The 12,525-nt window shown below is 40.5% G+C and overlaps 1 long non-coding RNA gene across 1 annotated transcript; it reads left to right on the forward strand.

Moving 5' to 3' along the window:
• The first annotated feature begins 1,114 nt into the window (after positions 1-1,114).
• On the forward strand, positions 1,115-7,738 carry LOC142366756 (uncharacterized). Its single transcript, XR_012766867.1, has 4 exons — positions 1,115-1,246; positions 2,686-2,751; positions 3,132-3,329; positions 7,535-7,738. It is a non-coding gene; the product is annotated as an uncharacterized LOC142366756 (long non-coding RNA).
• Positions 7,739-12,525: the final 4,787 nt, after the last annotated feature.

Consider the following 12,525-nt stretch of genomic DNA (forward strand, 5'->3'; position numbering starts at 1 on the left):
CAGATACCACAGCTTTGATTTTCACAGCACCAACCGAAAAACAGGCACCCACAGGCCATTTCAGCTATGCAACAAGCTTTGTTAGTCTACCACTTAAGTATTTGCAAATGAATACAGATGCTGAGAGACAAGACTCAGAATGACAGGAGAGCCCTAGGCCAGCGGAATTTTGTGGCTGACAGCTAATGGTCACTCGCTGGTAAATGTGCAAATGACAATGAAAGGATTTTCTGCAAAAGCAAAGTAGCACTTCAGTGTTCCTCTAATACATTAACTGGCGCCTCTCTTTCTGTTACAAAAGGCTCCACAGATGGACAGGCAACAGTTTACACACAATTACTGACGACTGGATGGGGAAAGTGTAGAATGGCCTTTATAACAACGTCTTAACGCAGATGTAGGCTCTCTTAGGTGCTGATTTATTGGAGCTTGGCATCTGCTCCATTTGCGGGGGGTTAATCTCAACTGGTTAAAGAAGAGAACTTAACTCCCATGTGGTCTGAAAAATAGGGTTTGATATGCAAATGACATCCCCTTAGCCCTCACAAATACAAATTCAAACACTTCTCATCTTCAATGAGGCTACTGTTACTATGTTACTATTGCTGAACTATAGGAAAAATATATTTATTTTAAATGCAAGGGTGTGTGTTGGTGCTGGAGTAGTAATTCTTTTAAAGGCAGCTCGAGAGAAAAAAAAAGTCGAGATTCCTCAGTTCAGTAGTCTCACTTTTTTTGAACAACAACCAGAGCATTGTGCTTTTTTAATGCTGTCTCAGTGGACTTAACACTTGTTATTTTCTCCCTTTCCCTTCACTCTCGCTCTCTCCCTCCACCTCATATTCCCAACGCGCTGTCTGTGCTCTTGCATCTGTAATCACAACGTTACCTCATTTGGGGCTGCCTTTGTATGTGTGTAGGTGCGAGGTTTAGGTGTGTACCATGTGTGGCGGTGTGTGTGGATTTTGAGGTTCTGCTGGGGGCTGTGAGGGGGCTTAGCAGCACACTGGGTTTCGATGGGGAGCCCACACCACTGCTCTGCCAGTTCTTATCTCCTCCCATGCAGGAGAGCAGTGGCATCAAGCCGGTGGCTTATTAGAGAAGCAGGGAGCATATCCCAAATACCCCACTTCCCCCTCTCCACATACCCCTTTACACACACAGAGATACACAGTGACGTGTGGACTTACCTTTCAATTTGGGCCTGTGGCAAGACCCATGAGGAGAAAGTCTGTCTCGGCACACTGTGAGTGTTTATTGCTTTTTCTTTTGTGTTGATGATGCAAAAATAAATTGCAATTTGGAGAATGTGCTCTGCTTCAGGGTTGTACTTTAGTGATCAGGGATGGAGAAAGAGAGGTTGCGAGCGCGAGCAATAAGAAATACATTGCTTTTATATTGTTTTCTCTGACAGATGAGATGGCATTAGATGTGATTTTGCTGTTATTGCAGCTGCTGTGGGGTGAGGTGAAGTATTATTTGGGAGGTAAATGAGTGGAATCTGGACATTACAGTTGTTAGTCTCCTCTGCTGTCGGTAATGTCTTCATTATAGAGCTGTACCTCAGCCATTATGACTCGGCAGAGGGATAGTAATCACAGAATGAAAGGCCAGCAGGTTCTTTCAAAAACAACATCAAAGGCGCTGAACACAAACATCTACCATTTACTGGCAATCAAACACAATCTTACTTCATCTATTTCTGTTTCACCCTCTCCTACTTACAAAGGTAATTTCAGAGGTGTTTTTTATCCCGAACTGTACACTTGCAACAGGAAATGAATTTGTTTTATTTCATCACTGAACAGCGGGCTTGAAGGCACTTTGTTTGCAAGACTGCGTGTATATGGAAAAGCCGGCTGCACACGTAAAACTCTATGGCCATGAAACATGTAGTGATGTTTAAATTTGACTTCCTGTGAATATTCTACCTTTTGTGTGCGTATGTGTATGTGTGTGTGTGTGTGTGTGTGTGTGTGTGTGTGTGTGTGTGTGTGTGTGTGGATGAACAAATAAGAACATAATATTATGCATTTGCATGCAGTGCTTCAGTGTGGGAGAATGTCATTGATTTATAACCATGATGAAAGGTCAGTTCACCTTATTAAACAACACATAGGTATACTGCTGCATGGTATTGGATAGCCATTAGAAGCCAATCTGTCCATTCCTACTGTGACTGGTGGAGGCATTAAGGTCTCTACAAAAAAAAATTGTATATAAATCAGATTTAAATTAGTTTGTGTTTGAAAACATGGACCTGCATTATCTTCAGCATTATCTGCTTAAAATGATGGTTTATTGAACTATTCAGATTTTTACTGTTTAAGTGGGTTTTAAAAGTGTGATTTTATCCAAAGAGACTTTGATGAGGTAAAAAAAAGAGCTGATTGCTGATATTCCTTCAATGTCCGCTCATTAACCTCATTTTGTTAAGACAACCAATGAAAAGTGTACTTCTAGCATCTGAGACTAGATGTTAGTGAGTGCAGATTATGCATTACGCTTAAACACAATCATTCACTCCCCATCCACCAATCCATCCATTTCTCTCTGCTATCGTGTCCTACTCAGTTATTTTGTCTGATTAAGCATTGTTTAAAGGAAATCCCTACAGGCTGATTGTGCATGCATTCTGGCTTCAAGTAAACACCGTCTCCTCATCATTGGCTTTGTTGTCTTTAGGCATTAACGTCTGTGGAACATTCTGCGCCCCACTTCTGATGGGGAAGGACCACACACAGATGTAATGTGAGTGTGAAGGATAGGTTTTTGTTTGTGTGTAAAACTGTGCAAGACAAAGATACAGACTGTGGGGGAGTATTACCCTTTATCTTAACAGCAGGTGTTTTATGGTTAAACATGCCTACAGTACAGTGCTTGTTTGTATTTGCATATAGATACATATGATACTGGTGCCGGTGCATTTGTGTCTCCACATAACTGTTTATGTCATGCACGGATGTCTCTTCTTTTACATTAAAGCTGTTTTAACTCCTACTTATGCTGTCCCAACAGGTGCAAGTCACTATTGTGAACATATGCAAAGTTATTAGATTTGAATAATGACAGACAGAAGGATGGACTAGAATAAAGAAGAACAATCGCCATTGCTTCCTGTCAACCTTCAGAGGGCCAGAAAATCCTGTGCCAGTCCCTGCTAGGGTGTGGCGTGGACCGAGAGATGGCGGGGAGCGGATGATGAGATGGGGGACTCAGGGCAAGCCTGGAGCTGCTCTGGAAGGGTAGAAGAAGAAGAGGCACCAGCAGGCCCTGGAGGTGATCCAACAGGCACTCTCATCCTCTCAACTGTTGCAAAAGGATTGGTGGTAAGTGGGATAATCCACCGGCATGGAAGCTCCAGATAGCTGCCTCCACATGTGAGAAAATAAGGCTAGACCCAATCAACACAATGAGAGTCTTAGGCATTGATGGTGAAGCTACTGAAAAAAAAGGCCTCACTCCAAATTATGTAAACAATTAAAGCACAAACCCGGTTTGAACGTTTCCATGTGTGGATGATGTTAGAGTTGGTTGATTGACTAGTTGATGTAGTCTACCAAAATGTCAGCTCAAGCACATCACTTATGGTCATCATTTTTATTTACATCTAAATATGTATTTATATTTTTTTAGCATAACACAAAGACCTACGCTGTGTCACAGTGTACATGCCAGGCCCCTCTTATTATTGAGTTCTCAAAAACATTATTCTGCTGTCAGAATGCAGTGATTGTTGGTTTACATTGCTTCTGTTGTGTGGGTAGAGTTGTTGGATTATACACATTGCAGTTTAAAGCCATTTATTCATCTTAATCTGGTCGCTTGTTCCTTCCTTACATAGTTTTGAAATCTTTCTAAAACATTGTTTTTAACTGAGCTAGGGGATATTTTGAATAAAGCTCAAATGGAAATAACCAGAAAGAGGTACTAGCAAGGATTACTCGCCACTTTTATTAGTAAATTATACATGTTAGGCTTGTTTTAATGTGCCGTACTTTTTTAAACTTTTTTTAAAAAGAAGATTTTTGGACCAAAATATTACATTTAAATACAATTATTGGGAAAATTTTATTTCTCTAACACTTACTGTACAGTTTTCTCTGCTGCTCTTACACTATACACCAAAAAAAAAAAAAAACATACCCAGTGACTCACTGAAAGAAACATTATACAAGCCATTCTAAAAACATTCCAAAAGTTGCATCGATGCTATTATCGTTCAAGGACATCACTAGACAGTATTATACCCCCAGTATGCAGCAGATGGGAGAGATCCAGGGTGGCACTACGCCCGTTTCCACAGGGTCATCCAGACCATTAGACCTCCAACATCAGGTGACTGCTGGTGGGAAATCTCCACCAAGTGTTCAAGGAATGCAGCTATGTGCCAAGATACAACAGTGCGGGCCAGTTCACTGGCACAGAAAAGTGAAGCTGTTCAGAAACGATCAGATATCTCAGAGAGAAAAGAAAATACGCTATAATCCTGAAAGATAACTGAGTTAAAGTTCAGGTTTGAGATGACAGTGACAGAGAAAACAATGAATCACTTCAAAGTTCTGCAACCAGGCCCGCATTTGCTTTGTTTACTTTGTTACAGTGACAGTGAAGAACATTCAAGATGAAAGTTTGCATTTTTATATCCTGCTTCAGTTTCACTCTAAAGTATCTTACTCTTTGTGTTCACAGCTCAACATTTTTAAAGTCAAACTTAAGGACCTTGCTCACAGTGAACATTTAGACTTTTAGTTAAACTCAACCCTGGTAGATTAATACTATTTAGAATGGATTGATCATTCCTTTTTGCCAATGACTGAAAGCTTGTAACCTGTGATGTGTCATTTTAAACACTGTTTATTGAGTCTGAAAACCTAGCATATCTGTTCAGCGTGCACCTAAACTTTGTTTCAGAGTACTAAAATGCTGAAAATGTGAGAAAATGTTACAGGGAAGAGCTGAATGGTAGCTAAGTTTCAGATAATTGGTTGAAAAAGTAAAAAAAAGCTGATGGCTTGGTATCTGTTGGCTGTGGTGCATTATATTGCTTTCATATGTCATTTACAGCTCAGTTGCATGTGTTTCCACTAAATGTATGAATGTATGAATAGAGATGCCAATTACTTTAATAGAAACCAGGAAGCATGACCGTTTCAATTAGCAGGCCTGTTCCCATTTCATTTCCCCTGCAACACCTCACAGAGTCCGGTGATGAAACACAGTGTATTGCGGTAGTTATGGAATTATGCTGCCCGTTCGGCTGCTGAAAATTGAATGTCCCTTTTTCTTCAACCTGATCTGACGGTATAATATGATGTTACCAACGAGTTGACACATCCAGAGGCATTAAACTATAACAAAATGCTGATTGTAAATGCATGGTTCATCTGTGCATCTCCAGAATGTTGGTGTCGGTGTGATTAGAATCAACAACATGTCAGTGACACTGAATCCAGAGGACAGTCATCATTTTTGTATCTTTCTTTTTTCCTTTTCCACTGCGTGTATGCATGGCATTTGACATTTGTTGTGAAATGGCCCTGATGGAGATGAGTTTGACAGCGTGGGAAAGTGGAAGTAGTAAGAAACACGAAAATGAGGGCAGATATAAGGGAAACAATCTTGCTTATTTAACTTGCGTAAACTAGATTTATTATTTATCTAAGTAATCTCTGAAAATTTCCTCTCTTATACAACATATGTCTGTATATGTGTGTATATCTATCTAAATGAACTAATATCATTGGACAACTAAAACTATAACATTTTGGAGCCTGAATGACCATAGACAATGAACATAGAAATTTCCAGTAAGTAATTTGGTGTAAAGGGAATTTAAAACAGCCGGTGTTGTATCTGACAGAATTCTCAAATGCCACATAAATACACCTGAAGCTCATTACTTTGATGAAAATTGTGAGGTGTACCCCTTGTTTAGTGTTGTAGCATCGATATTGGTGAGTTTTTAATTATATGTATCCACATAATTGACATTTTTTTCTTTACAGCTTTCTTTCTTGTTTAAATGCAGCGCTGTTGTTTTTCAGCCTGTGTGATTGGTTCTCTGATGGCAGCTCCACCCCTTTTACATGAAAACCTGAGTTGACTTAACAACTTGATAACCAGCGTTCTACTGCTAGTTTGCAAGATCTCCATCATTAGGGCCACTTAAGCTGGATAACTAGAAGATACCCAAAACATGTTGCACTTGTTTGATCAGTAATAAGTGCCTTTATTTTTAATCTCTTATCTAGAGCATGAATTGCTCGGGAGCAGAATGAAACCAGGAGTACCATGTTAAGATACATCCTGCTTCATACCTGGTTCCAGGTTGTGTATGAGAGATACACTTTCATTTTCACTTGCAATTTCACTAATGTGGTTGTATGATCCACTATTTTCCTTCCCCACAATAGGCAGCAGTTTTCCTCACTCCCTCCCCCTTCTCTCAGCCTCCTTCTCTTTGTGGTTAATTTATGGGCTTGTTAGTGGGGAAACCTGCACTTCAAACTATTTCACTTAAGGCAACCAACACATATTTCTCTCTTTTTCTCTAAGTCTGTATGTAGCAATTATCGACAGGACAGGCTTCTACTCTTTCCACATTATGAACTGTACTAAAGTAAAATCAGCTGGTCTGGCGCTCTTTGCTTTATTTTGGAGGCTGTGTTTTCCTGAGGAAACTAGATTTGGCTCCCTGCCCGTTTCCATTCTCCTCTCTCTGTGCGCAGACCGGCTATTACGACTGTCAGTCATTTTCAGACATAAAGGGCCCCATTTGAAAAGGCTTAATGCAAATCTCATATCTTACATGAAACAGTCTTGATTTATTTTCACCAAGCTTTTCTTCCCATGTCTTCAAACAACCTCCCAACACAGACAGCCCCCCCTGCACATATCTCCTCCAGGCTGGATTCACATCTTTCAGCATCCAGTCTGAGGAACGGGGAAGTGTTCTGTGGACGTCTGCCATGGTCCTTTTGCACCTAACTGCCCCAACACACACACAGACACACCAACCCCCTACACCCATCTATCCCTGAACTGCATTTCCTTTTCCTCTAGTCGATATCTGCCCACAGCAGGTGCTTGATCAAGCCCAAACATAGCTGTGATACCAAAAAAGGAAAAAAGTACAAGGAACTTCATTTTAACTCAACTCACACAACAGTTGTTCCTCCTTTTGTGGCAAAGTTGGATGACATACCTTATTATCAGCAATTGTGTCTGTGTTTTTTCGCTGTTTGTGTGAGAGATCTAAAGATGCCATATTTGTCACAGAATCATCGCTCTTCAAATAATGAATGCTGGCTGAATAAACAGATCCTGTCTTTAAAGTTGCCTGTGCAACTGATGTGTGGGATACATATTTATACTGCAGGTTTCGTTCCTCACCTTTGCTTGTAATCCTCTCCCCCTACTGGGACTGAATACCCCCCTCAGTGGTACGTCTGTGAGCTAGGTTGATGACATGTGCTAACATGCTGTCTGAAACTGCCATCACAAGGAAATTGGAATGCTTTGCCTCCTGCAGAATGGCAATGGAGGACGCACACTGCATCAGTGCCAGACGAGGCAGTGGGAGCCACCAGTGAGGCAGCTGTGACCTTGCAAACAGAAGCTCAGAGTCTGAGCCAAAGCCTCACCCTCTTTCCGAATGAGGTCCAGTGTGCCAGCAACGCCAGGTGCCCCTCCAGAAGTGTTTGTGAAGGCCAGGATGAATCTGTGGGCTGGCATTCTGTTGTGGTTTTACATTAAAGATGAGAGAACAGAAAAGACAATGTTGGCTGATTTTTCTGGTTGGTGATTCAGTGGTTTGCAGATTTTCTGTATATGTCTGTTGACTCAACAATTCTTCTTTCAAAATAGGTTTGGCTCAAATGATGAGGAGTGCGTTTTAGATAAACATCTGATATTCAAATGAAATACACATTTGTCTTCTTGTGAAACTATTTAATATTTTGCTCATCCATCAACTTCTGAGAATGGCTAAACTTCACGAACTTTGAACAAAAAAAAAGGGCCGGATCAAACACCTTTTTCAGGAGCCACTCGAGAATTGACTTCAAACTTGGCACAATAATGCTCATTTGGTGCTTATGTCCCACAGCATCTCTACATCCCATAATCACCAAATCTCCTACTGTGAGAAGATTATCAAAGAACGCATGTAACAAGCCTTCTCTCACCACAGAGTCCTTGAGGCTGAGAGGGAAAACATGCATACATCAAGTAAAACATCGCTGAGCATAATTATCCCACCGCATCCCAGTGGTCACTGGAACCGTAAAATCAATAGCAACATCAGTAAAACAACAGTGAACACGGAGCACGATGCTTAAGCGAATGATTTGGAAAAACAGGTCTTTATTGCAAGGCTGTGCAATTGTTTATTCAATTCTTATGTCTTCTCTTAAATTACACGTGAGATTACTGTTGCTGTAAAATGCGCAGAAATTGCTAATGTAGATCCTCAGCTGTTCTGTGAGAGGAGCTTTTCTTCAGACAGTGAGAAAAACGTGCTCCCTAAGCTGCAATTGTGGTTTCAGAGGTAATACTGCACAGACTCCCAACCCAATAAAATTTGGTTTCAGAAATGTTTGGAGTGCAGAGTTCATAGGAACTCACTGTTTATCACATGATTTATGCTGCTCGGCAGACCTCTCTGTTCCTAACTTTCCTGGCCTGTCAGCATTGCTCCTTTTCCATAATGTTACAATTAGCGTTGGTTAAGTGCTGTGTGAGGGAAAGTGAAAGAGTAACCAAGGAAACATGTAAAGATTGATAAATGCATCATGTGATCTTAAGGTCTTTTGCTCTGTATTCAATTTCCTTATTCCACATTTTCGCAAATGAAACAGAATAACCTTCACTGCTTATATAACCTTCTGCATTTGATTACCATATTAACGTCCTTAACAGCATGAGGCTAATTTGTGAGCTTTGGTTGTCTTTGGAGAAGGTCACAGTAATGAAGTGTACACCAAGAACATGATTTGAGCTTCACTTATTAAACATTTGCTAATTGTTTATATTTGCGTGATTAGAAATCTTAGAAAAGAAAGCTCTGGTTGTACTTTACCATACATTTGGCTGCTGTCTCCTCTTTTCATTGGACCATCCCATGTCTTTTCCCACCACTGGTGTTTCTAATTATCTTCCCTGACACAAGATATTCTGGCACTTTCACCTTGTTATATTTAAGAGATGGTTGGATGGTAGAATCATGTTCTCTCGGGTGGTTCTCTGCTAATTATCTGGCTTACGGCCTGCTAAGGAGACATTTATGTTGAGGTAATCTAGGAGAAGCGTAAAAACCTTATTTTCATGCATGCATTTTGTTCATACAGTATATGCAGTGTTTTCAGTGAAGAGGTTAGTTAATTGGAAATCATGAGGTATGCTTTCACTTTTGAGCGAGTTTGAAAACATTTGCTGTAAAGATCTTGTGATTGCAAAATATCCTTCCTCTTTATGAATAAAATACTTTTATATTTGCTGTAATACTTACAAAAGACTGATTTGTGCAGTCTAGCAAAATCAGTAATAAGCCTTTCTATTAACAAAGTAATTATAAAGTTGATTTAACAAGCTCAAAACTGGCAGTGCTCCTAGACAAGAACTGATGCAATCGAACATGAATCAATTAAATTTCAAAAGCTGATAATTGAGTCTAATTTCTCAGTCTCCCTGTGATGTTGTTGCAGCAGTATAAAGAGAGGCTAGAAAAATCCCATCGTCGAGATTCACGTGTGAAAATATTTTCAGAATGATAAATAATAGTGACAAATAGATATGTCACGTAGTGAGACCATGAACTGTATAAAGCTAAGGAGTCAAAGAGAGTGTCCTTCAAGAGAGCATACTTTTTCTTTCTTTCTTTCTTAACTAAATACATCTTCAAAAGGAAAAACCCCACAATGTCTTGCTGAAGCCACCTGCACACAGAGGGCAGGCTGCCACTGTTTCAATGGGCGCTGCATGCACAACCCAGCGGGCTTCCAGATAGCGGCTAAAGAGCTTATTTCCCAAATCTCTTTATCCTTTCTAGAACTGTGAGATGTTGACAGAAAGTCAGTTAACTCTAGCCAGTGGCAGCTGCATGGGTTTTGCATAATTAATTATTTATACGGAGCCAGACATAGTAATTACCATCCAGATGAATATGATATTCTAATCAGGCAGGCTTTAATTTTAATTGCCCTCCAGCATCTAACTGTCAGTGCTGGCCTGGCTTGATAAAGTGGAGAGTCTCTAAACACCATTAGACATCTGCTCTGAGAGCATTGCCTCTACTACCCACCAGCCGCACCATCCGCCATAAAAATCAATACAGGACCTGGGTGTGTGCGCGTGATCCTGCTCATTTTTCTATGGAAAGTAATTTTTCGTCTATGACAAAACCAGAGCAGGGCTTCAAGCCACGGAGTCCCCCCTTCCAATGATGGATGAGGCTTCTAGGATTTTGTGTTTCCTTTCCTTTCTTTTTTTATTACCAATTTGGAGTCTTATCTCAATACATTGTCTCGGAGAGATTATCATGCTTCGGTTTTTTCTTGTTTTCTAAATTCAGTGTTTTCTGACTTGTGCACTGGAAACATTAAAGGAGTCATAAACAATATTTGTTCCCCTCTTGTGCTTCAGCGCAGTCCTATTGTTATGTTTCCCCTTGACTAAACAACAACTGCAAATGTATGTATGGCCAATCATATTTGCAAGATTTCCTTAATGTGTTACACTTGTGTTTTATACCTTTGGCCCCGCAGTTTCTCATACTTTACACTATTGTATTTATTGATGCCCAACTCTCAAAGTCCCTCTGACAGATCTCAGTGCAGTAGGAATCAAAATCCCAACAGCTGGCATGGCATTATTACTTTTTTCCCAACCACATTTCTGACTAAAATATTATGATACATTTCACATAGATCTTACACTTCGAGCCAGAGCCAGCTGTAGGGCTCTGATTGCATTCATTAATATCGAAATTAATATTAAAGTAATATTGAAAGTAATAATATGAAAGTAATATTTCGTGTGATTTTGTTTCTCTATTACAAGGACCCTTTTTGCAGTATATCAGTGACACCACATGGCTCTTCAAAACCTTGTGACATAAATAAATATGCCATCCTTAAAAATAACTGTAAATAAGTCTTTTCACGGAGTGTTTTCCTCAGGCAGGTAGGTTTCTGTGCTTCTGCTGTAATCAGTTATAGTAAAGACACTGATGGCACATGTGGGTTTACGGTATGTGTGCATAAATAATTTACTAGGTTGCAGTTGTTTTGAATATGATATTCTACTCTGTATGCTATGCTGCCACCTACATGTGTCTTAGGTGGAGTTAAACCTGCGTCTGCAATGCTCCACTGTGCTTCCACTGTGTGGAAATGAACACACTTAAACTTCCTAAACACCGTCTAAAAAGGCGAAGGAAACACAGGGAATCAGCAGTCATTATGGTTGTGCACCTCAAGTGAGAAGATTGATGGTTCCACAGATGTGTCTGGCAGCTGATAAAACCACTGGCCTCAGCCAGTTTGATGCATTTCCAAAAGTACCCAAGGAAGATGAGAGACATTAACTCATACCATGCACTATGGCAATCTGTATCTCCTTTGGATCTTATTTTGCTTAAACTTTTTAAGATGACTTTATGACTTCTTGGCTTCTTGGCTTCCATCAGCAAAGAGAGTGAAACGATAATTGACAGCACTCGCCAGAATATTTGAGTCCTTCCAAAGCATTCGGTTCTCACCTAAAGCCCGCATTCTTTCTCATCATCATTGTGCATTCACAGACTGCAGCAACACTCCTTTGTGCAGCTTGGCTCTAGGTTTTTTTGATCTCCACACATTGCGACTGAGGTGAGGGGAAATAAGGTCCTCAGATATCTATGGCTCCTCATGCCCAAAGTTTGAATTTCATTAAAGACCATCTCTGCTTCCTTGGCTACCAGGAACAAAGCATGATCCGCACTCACTGGTAATCCTGCCAGCGAGGCGCTGGTGTCAAAGGTCACTCGTCGCCAGCAGATGAATCCTGTGGTTGGGGTAGCAGCAGCTATGATGGAGAGGTGAAGAATACAGAGAGACTCTTTTCTCAGGTTGCCCAGGCAGAATCTAATGAGGAGGATAGGAGGATGAAGAAGCCATGCTTCTGCTTGGGTGGAGGCAAGAGGCTAGCGGAGGGAAAACTTCTCTACAGAAAGCAACAGAGAGGAGGATGAGGTAGAAAGGGAGAAAAAACACTAATGTGCAACATGAAAAGAAAGGGAGAATGAGACATAAGGCACAATCAGAGGTTGCATTCACTGGTGTTGCATGAGAGCCACTTAGTGCCTGAGGACAAGCCCAAGGCAAATAAAGCTGAAAGTTGGTAGATGCTCTGACCTTGCTTTGGAAAGCAAAGCCCTAATAAGGACACAGTCTAAAATGAAAGGGAGAAAAAAAACATTGCTCTCTCTCTCCAGAGCAAACACTCTTTCCATCCCTGTTTCATGCACTCTCTTTTCATTATAGC

The sequence above is a fragment of the Odontesthes bonariensis genome, chromosome 17 (genome assembly GCF_027942865.1).
Source record: "Odontesthes bonariensis isolate fOdoBon6 chromosome 17, fOdoBon6.hap1, whole genome shotgun sequence".
NCBI lineage: Eukaryota > Metazoa > Chordata > Actinopteri > Atheriniformes > Atherinopsidae > Odontesthes > Odontesthes bonariensis.